Genomic DNA, 13,346 nt, shown 5'->3' on the forward strand with positions numbered 1-13,346 from the left:
TCAGGGGTTCTCAGACTTTTGTACTGGTGACCCCTTTCATACAGCAGTCCTCTGAGTGTGACCCCCCTGCATGCATTAAAAACACTTTTTAAATATATATTTAACACCATTATAAATGCTGGAGGCAAAGCAGGGTTTGGAGTGGAGGGTGACAGCTCGCGCCCTCCCCCCCATGTAATAACCTCGTGACCCCCTAAGGGGTCCCGACCCCCAGTTTGAGAACCCCTGCCTTAAATGTTTTCCCTGCAAATCTAAAAATATGTCCTAGAAAGATTTTTTTTTTAAATTATATTAGGTCACGCTTTGATATGGCCTCCTTTTTGTGTATGTGCAAGATGGCCTATGCGCTGTGGTTTGTAAATGGTTATGCTGAGAAGTACTGGTGACGGCGTGGATCACAAACCTCTTTGAGATTGGGTGGGAATGCATCCTACAATTAACAACTGTCAGGACAAGCCAATCGCAAGGCCCCTCGTCCCAGAGTTCTGGACTGAGTGGGTGGAGGGGTTTGACTGAGTATTCTGTGTGTCTGCCTCTAAGTACAGTATGATCCAGAAGAAGCCTAGAGGAGGATTCTGGGGTTGGCTAAAGAGGCGTGGGGCTGCACGCAGAGAAGCTATCTCCTGTTTTCTGGTTCCTCCTGCATCTGTAGAAATAGGACTTGGTACATTCCTTGTAAACAAACAAGATTGCATCAAAGAAAATACCAGACTCCATCATGGGTTCACAGATTCCAAGGTCAGAAAGGGCCATTGTTGGCTGCCTGTTTAACAGAGGCCAGAGAACTTATGCAAAATAATTCCTAGAGCAAGGACTCAGGACCTTTCACCCTGTAAGCGGGAGCCATACCACTAGGTCATCCAGCTGCTCCATTTCTGCTCCAAACTGGAACAACACCAGGGCCCCAAATTTTGACTCATCACCCTGGTACAAAAGAGGCAAAAATATGCAATCTCAGCACTGCTGCTGGGGCATGCAGATATGGGCATGCACATTGGCCAGAGGAAATGGTTGTTTGTAGCCATTTTGCGTGTGCACAAAAAGGAGAGGCTAAAAGTTTGGCCCATTAGGTTTTGGTAAAACCCTTTTTATTTTTATTTTTTGTTCGTTGCTGTATTTTCAAAAATTGCATCTAGGGGGCTGGATCCTCTGTGTGAGTTGCCACAGCAGCTAAAGATTCCTCTGCCTATACGCTACCCAACTTTGGTGTGGGAAGAGGGAGGGGGCAGGAGCAGGGCAGAACCTAGGGGACAGTCACAGCTGCTGTAACTTAGAGGACTTGGAGAGGCTGCTCTAAATTACCCCCAGGCTCCCCAGGACTAGAGAAGTGGCTTGTAACTAACCTCTTCCCACCACCGCAGGTACTGGACAAGCACAACTCACTTGGAGCTGAGGATCTAGCCCATTGATTATCACAAGCACAGTTTGGTATTCCCTCCCCAACCCCTTTACAAGGCTCTTTTGCTCTTTCCATGTTTTTCTTTCTTTTCTGAACACTGCAATGAAATCCCCAAATAATCCTCAGAGAATCTGGGACAGAACCGTCTGGTGTGAACCTGAACCAAGTTCAGCTTGAACTCTGAAAGGGAAGGGGGGGGTCCCCTGTCAAGGCAGTGTTTGGAGAAGGGCTCAGGCTGTTTTTAGAAGCGAGAGCAAATGCTATTACGCCAGCTGGGGTCACTGATGGAAAGGAAGAGATGGGGATCGGGGCGGGGGTCGCTCTGCGTGGAGAGTAGCAATAATGCTGCCAAAGAGAAATCCAGTGGAGTGGCTTTGTGCACAGGGTTAGATCTCTCCCTGCCTCCCCAGCAATGCCTTTATGACCTGAGCAGGAGCACTCAGGGGTGCAGTGGGTGAGATGAGACTTTTTCTCTATTGCCTGGAGAAGAGGCAGCAGGGTGCAGCTGGGGGGCTGGTTCCTAGTCTGTTAACTTTACTGTAAAATAATAATTGGTTTCACTCTGAAGCAAACCAGCAAAGTAAAAATAAATCTCAGCAGGTAGGAGTGAGCGAGGGAACTTGGCTGGATTTGTGAATGAGCTGCAGCCTGGGGCACGGAGAGGAGGGAGTTGCTGGCGGCTTTTCCCATGTGTTTAGCTACATCCTTCTCTCCCTCCCCCCCCCCCCCCCCGGTTTCTATTCTAACCCCTATCTCCTTCCCATGTCATCTGTCCCTGCATCATCTGGTGTGTATTTAGAAGGAGTTCTAGATGCTCTTTGAGATGTTATTTCTCCTCTGGGGCCCATAAAACCCATCTGCTTGAGCGGCTGGCCAGCTCGGGGGGAATTTCCAGGCCTTGGGGTGGTCCCTTACACCGATGGCTTGCAGATTTGGATGCTGCACACACTTTGTTACATTGTTTGTTTTGACAGCTTACCAATGTCAGGCGCGGTGGCTGCAGGTGTGTGCCGGATGTCTCCAACCAAGGGGAAGAGAGGGGGCATGTTGACAAAGGCACCCTGGCTCTCCCTGAAAAGTGCTTGGGGCCCTTTAATGAAATGTAGAGTGGGTGGAAATGTTTGGGTTGAAAAATGGCCTCTTCTGGACAGGAAATTTATTTCTATCTACATTTTTCGGTTTCCGGCCAAAACCCCAAACACCAGAAAATTTCCACAAAAAAAACCCAACAAAAAAAACCCAGATAAAATCTGAAATGGTAACTTCTATTTTCTTGATTGATTTATTTGGTGGAATTCCTTAATGTTTTCTGACCAGCTCTGAAAGTGTTAACACTTTGGCCATTTTGTTTGCCCCTTTCTTTGGAGGATCTCGATGCCCCTGGACAGACATTGAATTTATTAAGCCACACACCCGCATCCCTGAGCTATTTCATGGGTAGGGGATGGGTCAAGTGAGGTGCTGAGGCGCAGGGTCTCGCAGGCAATCGGGCAGGGGCAGGACTGAAACCCAGAATCCATAGGGCCAGTTTACCAAGGGTTGTGGTGGATTCCCCATCATGGGCCATTTTAAAATCGAGATTGGATGTTTTCCTAAAAGATGAAACCGGAGCTAATTCAGGGCCGTTCTATGGCTCTGTGTCATGCAGGCCGTCAGACCTGATCGTGTCAGTGGTTCCTTGTGGCCTCGGAATCCATGAAAATCCTGATTTCCAGGATCTCGTTCTAACTACTGGACCAACACTAACTCTCCTTATCTCTGCACTTACCTATTCAAACATTCGCCCTGCTCCAGTGCCACTCCTGGTCTACAGACCTCCCTTCTTCTTGTAGCATTTCACCTCCTCCGTTTTCCGTAGCCAGGGTGAGAGATTCGAAGGAAAAGGGCGTTAGCCCGCACTGTCAATGCTGAGAGGGCTTTGAATCTATGCAGCTCCCTCCACCTTTCCCTCCCCGGCTGCAGCATGGACAGAAACAGTGGCTGGAGGCAATGAGACTGAGGGCCTTTCTACCTCCCAAGTCACCCACTGGAAAAAAGCCAGCCGAGGGGTGTGGTCAGTGACGGTTACCAGCTCAAGGCGGTTCTGTAGCCCACTGGATGAATCTATGAAATGAACCAATGGTCTCAGTGTTGCTATCCACATTTTACAGTTGGGGAAACTGAGGCACAGAGTGACAAAGGTCCAGATTTTTAAAAGTATATAGGCACCTAAAGATGCAATTAGGCGCCTAGTGGGATTTTTCAAATTCCATGTAAATACCTTTATACATCTTTCCCTCTGTGCCTGAATCACTTTTGCAAGGTGTAGGTGTTTGTACGCAATTGGTAAGCTAGTTCAAATCTTTCATTTTTATGAAGTTATACAGCCCAGAGAGATGTAATCTGCTAGCTCAGCCACTACTGCCAAAGGCAGGAAGGTTCACAACTAGAATGCTGTGTCCTATACGGTTTTAAATGTCCCTCGGGAGACTATGCTATGTCTACACGAGAAGTGCGACAGCTGGGCCACTGTAGTGTAGACACTTCCTACGTCGATGGAAAGGGTTTTTCCGTCAAGGTTAGTGAATCCACCTCTTTGAGAGGCAGTAGCTATGTTGAGGGAAGAATTCGTCCGTAGCCCTAGCTGCGTCTACAGTGGGGGTTAGGTTGCTCAAACTACAATGCTTAGGGTGTGAAATACTTTAAAAGCCCTGATCAGTGTAGCTAGGTTGATCTAATTTTTAAGTGTAAATCAGGCCTATTTCGCAGTCTAATGCAGGGGAGGCTAAACTGTGACTTGTGAGCCACATGTTGCTCTTTTACAGTTAAAGTGCAGTTCGTGGAGCCTCCCCACTTTCCTCCCCATTTTCCACCTACCAGACTGGGACGGGGGGGCATCTGCCCTGTGTGTGTGTGTGTGGGTGGGGGGGGCGGTGTCTCAGGGCTTCAGCCCGGCAGGGAGTGGGGTCTTGGGGATTCAGCAGAAGCAGGGCTGCAGCCCCGAGCCCCAGCAGGTACACCCGGCTCTTGAACTTCTGAAGATTTTCATATGCAGCTAGGAGGGTCAGTAAGTCTGGCCACCCCTGGTCTAATGGATCTTTCTTTTAGCAAGTGTTGCCTGAACTCTTTGAGAAGTGGTGGCTCCTCTCTAGCCTCGTTGGGTTAATAAAACCATTTTAATTTAATTGTATGTAAAGCACTTGGGTTTGAGCACCCTTTTTCAAAGGGAATCAGAAAGCTGGGCTTTACGGGCCCTGATCCAAAGCCCGTTAAAGTGAAGGGGAACGTCAGTGGGTTTGCGGTTAGGCCCTGTGCATCAGCCAGGATTACTAATTTCTATTTGTGCTACTTCTTTTTGGAACCACCTTCTCTTTGAGTCTCTCTCTCTCCCGGCCTTGCCTCGTCCTGGGCTGAGCCCTACCCTTCCCACTAAATTCCAAGGAAAACAATCTTGACTCACTTTCCCTTATCAGTTCGTTAGGCGTCTGATCCGTATTACACACGCCTGACTGCTCTTGCCCTTTCTGCCTGCGCGCTGGAGTCGCTGAGCCAGATTCAGAGGAGCGGGGAAGCGTAACTCACACCTTTTTCTGCTCCCGCAAAATTAGGCCAGTTGACTTCACTGGAAGCAGAGTCAAGCCGGTACCGAGAGCTTTTGCGCGCCCCCCCCTCCTTTCAAGTTTAAGGGAGCAGAAGATATAAACTACACCAGGTTAGACTCAGTCCTGCGTTGGTCTGGTGAAAACAGGTCTTATAGAGCCTGAATCCAAGACAGCCTAAGTGATTAGCAGGGAGCCCTCTAAGAGGATGTCACTTGCACATCACCCCTCAATGAGGCTCAAAGACCCAGATCCTCACAGGTATGTAGGTGCCTCACTCCCAGTGAGGTTTGTGGTTTTGCCTCAGAGAAGGGCCCACTTCAGCTCTGGCTGAATTCACAATTGTTCAGCTGCCTTTGAGGGGAGCTGATCTGAGCCCCAAGTGAAGCCCGGAGGGGCTCCTGGGAAATCAAAGTCGAGGCGTTAGGGGGATGCTGTTCAATCCGGTCTCTGACAGCTTTCCCGGTCAGCAGGGTGCCCGGGTAGCTTTACAAAAGCACTTTGAGAATTTCTTAAGCAGGATGTCAGGACGGTATAAAAGTAAATCCACCTCTTTTCATCACCTTTTCATATTCTGCCCGCACTCTGAAGGGTTTGTGCCAGCACCTAACCTTTCAAGAGATGAGATTGTATTCCAGCAGCTCATTTCTTTCGGTTTAGACCGTTTAACAGAGCGTCTGGAACTAAACCATGCGGCGCTCAAGCGACAGCTCTCGGATTGCACGGGAAAGGTCAGGGGAGGTTTCATTCTTGGCACATCTGGGTTGTTTTTTAGCTCGGACGAGGACAGACGGGTGGACACTGCCAACTTCGACCCTGTGTGCTGGAGGACTCATGTAGACTGAGAGGCTTGTTGTATTTGTCACTCGCTAGTTCCCTCAGCTCTGACAACTGGGGGTGCAGCTGCGTGATGATGGGGCCACAGCTTGCACAGCCTGGCTCTGGGCTTGTAGGGATGCTATCAAATAGCTAAGGCCCCGCATTTAGGCTTTAGTGTTTTACTTAACCTAAGAAGCAATGGGTTTAAACTACAGCAGAGCAGATTTAGATTAAATATCAGGAAAAACTTCCTAACTGTGAGAACAGGGGGACAATGGAACAAACTGCCTAGGGAAGTCATGGAAGCTCCTTCACTGGTGGTTTTCAAAAAGAGGCTGGAGCCATCTGTCTTGGATAGTTTAGACTCAACAAATCCCGCATCCTGGCAGGGGTTGAGACTAGCTGACCTTTGCAGTCGCGCCTAGCCCTATGGTTCTAACTGTACCACACTGGTCCAGCTCGGGTACTTCTATGGCCTCCGTTGTCATGGTATCTGAGCATACTACTACTAGCCCCATTGGCCAGATGGGGCCCCGAAATACCAAAAGACTGTCACTTGCTCCAGGTCACACAGGATGTCCACAGCAGGGCAGGGATCTGAACCCAGGTTTCCTAAGTCCCAGGCTACCACCCTAATCACTGAACCACAAATGTTCTAAAACATACACTTAGCAGCAATGAGCTAGTGCATGAGACCCTCCCCGCTGTATATTGTAGCTATGACATGCCATACACAACAGCAACCTCCTGGAGGATTGCCTGCTCCCAACTAACCCTCCCCCACTCAGGGTTACTATCTAATAGGACTTTTTTCCCCAGCATGCCTTTCCAGGGGCTGACCCTTTAAATATGGCAGAGAGCAGGTGCTGCAGCCCTTTAGGAGCCATTTTGTGGCTGTGTGCTGCCTCTTGCCCTGCCCTTCCACCAAGGCTGGGCTGAATCGTATTAGAACATTTAACCAGGTAGGGACCGTGTTGTGCTGTGTTTGTGCAAGCGCCTAGCACAATGGGGTCCTGGGTCCATGCCTGGGGCTCCTGGGTGCAATACAATACAAATAATATAATAATAACAACAACAACAGCACTGGCAATTGCAAATGCGTTTTGAAATCTGTTTTATTTGCAACAGGTCCTTACGGAATAAGACTATTTGTCCAAGATGTAGCTGTGGAATACACACAGGCGTGTTTGATGGCTCTGAGCACAGTGCTTATTTGTGCTATAGCAAACAACTAATAAATGGTTCTAATCAATTGACTTAGCAGTCTGCATTTAACCTCTGAAGGACATCGCTTTAAAAGGCCCTCTTTTCAGTCTCTAAGTTACTGATGTTCCACACAAATTGGGTGTCCCCTCACGTTTATTGTTGACAGTGTTTTTTAGCAGAAATAGAGTCATGACCCCGAGGTTCTAGGCCAGTGGTTCTCAAACTGGGGGTCGGGACCCTTCAGGGGGTCGCGAGGTTATTACATGGGGGCAGGGCCGGCTCCAGGGTTTTGGACGCCCCAAGCAGCCAAAAAATAAAATAAAAAAAAAGCCGCGATCCCGATCTGCAGCGGCAATTCGGCGGAAAGTCCTTCGCTCGGAGCGGGAGTGAGGGACCGTCCGTCGAATTGCCGCCGAATAGCTGGACCTGCCGCCCCTCTCCGGAGTGGCCGCCCCAAGCACCTGCTTGCCAAGCTGGTGCCTGGAGCCGGCCCTGCATGGGGGGTCACGAGCTGTCACCCTCCACCCCAAACCCTGCTTTGCCTTAAGCATTTATAATGGTGTTAAATGTATAAAAAAGTGTTTTTAATGTATAAGGGGGGTTGCACTCAGAGGCTTGCTGTGTGAAAGGGGTCACCAGTATAAAAGTCTGAGAACCCCTGTTCTAGGCAGAGTTATTAAGACTAAAGGAAGAAATCCCACAGCATTTCAATCTTCCTGCGTGGCTAATTTTTGTGTGTCCTTCATTTTGGAGTGTTTGTCACACACTGAGGCCCAGGTTTGGGCCTTGCAGATTGAGGAGTATGCTCTGCAATGAACTTGATTTGAAGTTTGGGTAGTTCAAAGCCTACACAGTAAAGAGGGGGGAAATCTCCTCTGTGAAACAGGCTGATGTTGCCAGGGGACTCACAGGGCGAAGATGACAGAACCTAGGAATGAAATGGCTAATTATTTTTTTTGTACTTCAGAGAACACAGCTGAGCAAATCCAGGGCTGGTGTGGTTCATTAGGAGACTAATCCTTTGTTTTCCCTTGGAGGAATCCCAAGATTTTGTGATTTATTTAGGGGCAAGTTCAGAAAAGGGAGGAAAATATCCCCCTCCTTTCTGTATCAGGTGCCTGTCACCTTGGTATCTGAACTCATGTTTCCATCCCATCCCTTGCCCCTCACCCCCACACGTTTCCCGCCTCCTTCCTGCATCTCCCCTTTTTGAAACGTTCACCTGAAACTGATTAACCTTAAAGGAGTCCAGACTGTGCAAAATGAGGGAAATGGTCGGGGGGGGGGAGATCGTGACTCCTATTTGGCAATCCACTTTTCCGGGGTGGGCAAATTTCATTTGATGGCTGGAGCATTTCTGAGCTCAAATTGCTGTGTTATAACCACGTGACTCCACTCTGTTCCGTGAACATTTGAGATGGTTACTGAGCATGTGCAGCCCCATCCCCTGGTTTGGCACTGGTGTAATGCGGACAGAATGAGACTGTTTTTGGAAAGTGTGGTTGGTGGAAGAGGGGCAGAGGTCAGAGGTTGGGGCTGAACCTCACCTACCCAAAACCTCTGGGGGAGAAGGAGCATGTGGCTTGGCTCACCTGATGCGTGGTTTAAACCTCTACTGCTTAATCTGGCACGTTGCATCTAATTTCCATGAAAAATTGCCTGGCTCAGTTGTGTGCATGTTATGTCCAGTTTACAGAGACAGAAGTCAGCGTAGAGCAGTCTGCCTGGTGAGATGGCTTAATGTTTCTAACGTTGTACTGGGCTCCGGGTGGGCCGTTGTGCCCGTGCCAATGGGGACAAGACCTAAGCATGTAGTCGAATTACAGCCTGGGGGTTTCGGGACCTTGAAACAGTCTGGATAGGAAATAGCCACTTGTTTGTGGGACATCTGCTCCCTTGCTTGGCTTGAGAGTCATTCCTTTAGGTTTCCGTTTTGATTCCTATAGATCTATCTACCCCTTCCTGTACCCATCACAAACTACAGAGCAGCCTGGCACAACGGAAGCAGGAGGTGAGCTCTCTGCTTTCATATGGTAATTGCAGAAATGCAAACGGAAGCTGGCAGAGCTGATGTTTGGCCAAGAGCTGGTCCAGGGTTCCAGGTTAGGTCCAGGTGGGGGTTCAAAGCCTGCGCGAGAAGCTCATTAGCTGCGCTCAGGAGATTTGCCTCCCTAAATGGTGGAATTATCACACAATTAGCTGGGTGCTTTCGGGTTTCTAGCTGCATCTGAGCAGGACCAGGACATTCTGTCCCTTCTGGCTTTGGCGCCTACCTGGAAACGGGACTGGGAGAGGAAGCAACGGTTCGGATCTGGCGAGTGGAATCCCAAGCCGGCTGTAATTCTAAGGCATTTGTGGCGGGATCGTGATTCGGCCCCTGTCTATTTATGACCTTGATAAATGTCCCTTTTAAAACTAATTCCTTACTAGCTTCGTGAACCAAGATGGTGGTACTCTAGCGTCGGCCTTTCAGGAGCTGAAGCTGCAAGTCGGCAGGGTCGGTGCTGAAAGGATGTTTCTGTGTATGGCTGCCCTGATACGCACAATGGTACGTGAGGAGCTGTGCAGAGTACGTGGGCTTGTGCTGAGCCCTACTTGTGAAAGGAACAGTGGTGGCTGGTAGGGATTTGGGGAAGGAGTTAGATGATATTCTGACCCTCACTTAGGCTGGAACCATCCCAGGCAAGCTCTTCCTAAAGGCTGAACAGCTAGGAAGAGGGGGCAATCCGCATTCCCCGCTTACCTTGCACGGCAACGTAACTGCACTTGCCAAACACTCTCCCCGTCACCTTTGAAAATAATCAAGGCGTGTAAACTGGCTCTGTTGCCATGGGGATGGCTCCAATTTGTTTTAAGCCTAATGTGCCGCCTTAGGGAGGCGCTCCCCAGTAATGTTTTCAATTGTAAGAACTCCTGGGTTTCAAAGCGCCAATGACCGGTCCGTGTGCCTGCGTGGAGCCAGACTGGCCGCACTCCCTCCCCCGAGCTGCCGTGGTGCCAGGCGGCTCTTTGCCGCAGTGGGCGCTGCACCAGTGCTCCGGGGTTGGGCTGTGCTGGCAGGGAGCTGCTGAGTATCGGCAGGTACAGCACGGCACAAAGGGACCCAAGCTGCACCTGAACTGGCGGGAGCTGAGAGGCGTGGAATCGAATGGCGTTTTGTAACACGCTCTTCTGTCCCAAGCCAGAGCAGAGCAGCTCACCCTGGCATTGGCTTGGCCTCCCCAGCACAAGTTCTCATTTCGATCCTGTTCGGTAAATCCTCAGGGCGCTCGCTAGCCCGTACCTGCCTGCACCGAGTCTGAGCCGGGATCAGCGGCGCTATCGCAAATTACGTCATGCGGCGGTTCTGTTATGCCTTTGACGAGAAGGTGCCTCACCCAAGCGCTAGTGTCTAGGGATTATTCCTTCTAATGGCCTCACGCCTCCTGGACCCTGCTGAGGACACAGGGTCTGATCCAAAGCCCAGTGAAGTCAGTGGGAGATTTTTTCCACTGGTTTCAGCAGGCTCTGGATCAGGCTAACAGTCAGACACAGCTCCCGCTATTCCATTTCCTCGGTGCAGCCACCGCAGCGTGTGTGGGCCATGTCACGCTCCCCCTCTGGGACCATTACCGCTGCGGCAGCACTGGGTGGCCTTCCCTTAGTTGGGCTGCCCGGGCCTGCAATCAGATTTGAGGCCTGTCCCATTTCTGGAGGCTCTGATCCGGAGAGGTCATAATTTGGCTCCGCCAAAGAGAAACGGGTGGGACCTTCTGCTTCTATTGGTTCCAGGAGGCTTTGATGCTAAGGGTCAGATGACAACCAGGATGCTGAGGGCTCAGGCTGAAATCCCCCCCTTTCCTCCATTATGCGTATGGATTTTAGAGGACTTCCGCACAGTCCTCCCATCCTGTATATGCTGATGTACCACTGTCTACTGAGGCAGCTTCAGGGGACAGCCCGGCCTGTGGGCCCTGTGATTTTGGTTGGGTGTGTTTTGGGAACACATGCTCTCACAGTTCACATCAGGTCTCTGCGTACGCAGCCCCGTGTCTGGGAGAGGAGACCCAGGAAGAATATCAGCAAACACACTCCCTCAGGAATGCCAGTTAGTTGAAAAGCAGTTTTGCAGTGAACATTCAGTGCCTGTGCTAATTTTTCCCTGTAAGCCTTAACGTAACCATTGCCTCAAAGCAGACCAAGGTGCCCTGGAAACATCTCAGCTCCGTTCTCTAATAATATCTACAGACGTTTTCTGGTTAGCAGAGGTCAAACCTGATTCTGAATAGGACATGTTAACAATTGGCTGGAGAGAGCCTTTTCATTGTAGCTTTCACACAAACAGCGATTTCCAAGCGCTATGCTCTCCACTCTGCGCTGTTCGATACTAGCTGTGCACTTACAACAGCAAAACAGTTCTGAAATTTAGCTTTATATATATATTTTTCCTCTTCTGGTTTAATGTGCCAGACATGTCTCGCTCTAATTAAACCCAGCGAGGAGGACTAGACTGGGACACAACTTTGGAGGCCATAAAACTCTAGGACAGGTTTATGTAAAGCAATTTAAAAGGGGGTAAAAAAATTGTTAAAAAATTAAACGCTAATTACTTTTTTTTCGCCCCCCTGGCTGAGCTGTTTTGGCAGCAGGTCTCTGAGTGAGGCGCGCGAGTGGGGAAGGTGGTGGCTTTGCTGCCGTAAATCATGTTGAGCAAATGTTCCCTAGGTTTTCTGCAGTGTAACTCATCTGCTGTCAATTAGCCTAAATCATGTTTTTTCAATTAGACAGGCTTAGAGGCTCTCTAGCAAAATCTGGTAGCAAGCGGGGTAAAGGGGGGAGCAAAAGTCTGATTGCAGGCAGCGAAGTGGAAATATCTTTTTAAAAGGTTATCCCGTTTTAACATTTTCCATATAAAATGCAACATTATTATCTATGCGACAGGGAGCAATAAGAGGTGGAAATTAAGTTGAGGAGAGGAGGCAGGCAAAATGATGGTGAATGGAATGGGGAATGCTGCTCCAGAGAGGTGAGACCCATCCACAGCGTATTCCCCCGCCACTGTATTTGTTTAGCATCTGTGTGGCTCAGGTTGGGCGACGCTGTAGCCACCAGGGCTGGAAGGCTGTGGGTCTGATTCCTGTGTCCGGCCTTGGCTTTGCACCCCCTGTTGACGCTGCAGCATTTGAGGGAGGGCAACGGACTTTGTTCTGTGTTTGCACAGCGCCTGCCACAATTGGGTCCATAGCTGGGGTCCTCCTAGGTGAGGCCACAGTACAGACAAATCGAAACCCATGGACTTTTCTCACCATTGCTGGTGAAATTCCCAAGCTATGGGCCAGGAATTTATGAATTTAACACAGAATGAGACCCTTTGCTGTAGAATTTGTATCCCTACAAGACAATTGTATGGGATTCACACACCCTCTAGAAAGAATCTAAGATGGGATGTTTGAAGGAGCCTATGGGAGTTATGCACCTACACTCATTGAAACTCACTTGAAATTAAATTCCATGGTCTGCTTTGAAAACTCCGGCCCTCACTGTCCATTAGATCATACAGAACCCTATTGGCTTTGCTCATTAAATCCTATAGGACTCTTCCTTGTAGGAACAGAGTGTGGAGGTTAACCGCACTTCCTCTTTTATTCAAGTGAATTTTAATGACAGAAGGTGCAGAGATATTTAATATTTGGGGGGGGGGTGATGGGTCTCAGAAACACATTACACTAGCTTGGCTATTGAGGGACAGCTCACCTAGCTTACATCATGTGGCTATATTTGCCTTGGACACGCTGATAAATGGCTACTCTCTTTCCCCTGTCTCCTAGTCTCATTAGCTCTGATTTTCCCTTTGAGGCTCCTCAGCGTTATGGAACGTTGTGTCCGAAAGTAAAACAGGCCATAAAATATTTGGAAGAGGGCGTGGAGAAGGGAGGGACTTGGACGAAGATGATATTTTTTTTTAATGGAACTCTTCAATTAATTGTCCTCAGCCTTTAAGAAGAAAGAAGTTCCGGGAATGGTGTGGCGGGGGCCCGAGGAGGAGATGGCTCTTGCTGTGGGAGCAGGGGCGGAACTGAGGTGTGTGTGGCCTGCTGATGAGTCTTTTAGTTTATTACAAATATTCCCTTTCTCCCTTCCTTCCCCTTTGCTGCTTCCTCTCTGCCTGTGGGCAGGCTCTCGGAGCAAACCCCAGCCTGTTCTGAGCCGTGCATTGCAGCTGGGTCTTAGCAGCAGCTCTGTTGGAAAGGGAGAGCATTCCAGGGTGCTAGAGCAGTGTTTCCCAAACTGGGGTCGCCGCTTGTGTAGGGAAAGCCCCTGGCGGGCCGGGCCGGTTTGTGTACCTGCCCTGTCCGCAGGTCCGG

Source organism: Terrapene carolina, unplaced genomic scaffold (assembly GCF_002925995.2).
Source record: "Terrapene carolina triunguis isolate 2854851 unplaced genomic scaffold, T_m_triunguis-2.0 Scaffold192, whole genome shotgun sequence".
Taxonomy (NCBI): Eukaryota; Metazoa; Chordata; order Testudines; family Emydidae; genus Terrapene; species Terrapene triunguis.